We start from the raw sequence: 1078 nt of genomic DNA on the forward strand, positions 1-1078 counted from the left end.
TCGGTTAAGCTTGCAAATACAATCAATTCTGCATTTGAAGCTTTTATTTATGTACTTGTTAAACGCGAAAACCTGCAAGTACTTCACCTCAAATTGAAAATCTAGCAAAATGTCCGTCACATGAAAATGAGCGGAATCTAATTCTTCAGATCAATAACTGTATATTCGTATAAATTAAAACTAAAGTAACAAAATTTTGTTTCTAATCAGCATTCATATATGACTTTATTTCAACAATTAACCATTAAAATCAAAATAAAATGATCGTAAAATTCAATCCTGTCTTCTTTCATGATTAAGAAGCTAAATTTGAATTTCTTATGCTAACAATCCTCAAATAATAAAGAAACAAGGAAAGTAACTCATCGTTTTAGAAAAACGACGACAGTGCGAGATCATTTCTCATAGTCCTCATAACTCTACTGTTAAATTAAAAAACCCCCGAAAGGGTTCCCAAAAATTGCCTGAGCCGACGGTATTACACGTCGACACGGCGGGGTATTGGGAAAAGTTTTCAACTAGCAATAGTCACGCCTCGGTAGAACCTCACTGGCTATGACCCTGCCTCTGCGCAAAGCTAACAGGAACATGTCTATTGGATTTATCAGTATACCTTTTTTGTATTTAAAAAGCGGGAGCGTTCTTTAAAAAGCGTTAGCTTGCTTTCCCTATTCTTATCAACTACTATTAATAGATGTAATCGACTTGGTTACAAGGAAATCAGATAGTAAGAGAGCATTTTTTTCTGTTAAATTTGTTAGTCTCTAAATATTCGCTTCGTATCAGAAATGGAGTATGGTTATTCTTTTTTGGAATAAACATTTTCGCTAGTTACACTAAATTAAAGGATACTCAGTTCACAAAGCCTGCATTATTACATTTAATTTATGTGTATTAAAAAAATTAATTTGCCAACCTACCCAACTAGTTATTAAATATTCCTTCAATTTCAAGCAGTTTTTTGATAAAAGTTCGGATATTCATATGCGTGAACTTATTTTATTTAATTTTATCATGGAACAAGTATTCTGTCTAAATATTCCATGTGTAATGTGAATATAAGCCAGTTTTTCTCAGA

The 1078-nt window shown here is 32.2% G+C and overlaps 1 non-coding gene across 1 annotated transcript; it reads right to left on the reverse strand.

Annotated features, from left to right (window-relative positions):
- Positions 1–438: 438 nt before the first annotated feature.
- On the reverse strand, positions 439–579 carry LOC146994184 (U4 spliceosomal RNA). Its single transcript, XR_015044179.1, has one exon. It is a non-coding gene; the product is annotated as a U4 spliceosomal RNA (small nuclear RNA).
- Between the last annotated feature and the right edge of the window lie 499 nt (positions 580–1078).

This window comes from Stegodyphus dumicola, chromosome 11 (genome assembly GCF_044657685.1).
Source record: "Stegodyphus dumicola isolate Sdum_Otavi_A_Nest chromosome 11, ASM4465768v1".
Classification (NCBI taxonomy): Eukaryota; Metazoa; Arthropoda; class Arachnida; order Araneae; family Eresidae; genus Stegodyphus; species Stegodyphus dumicola.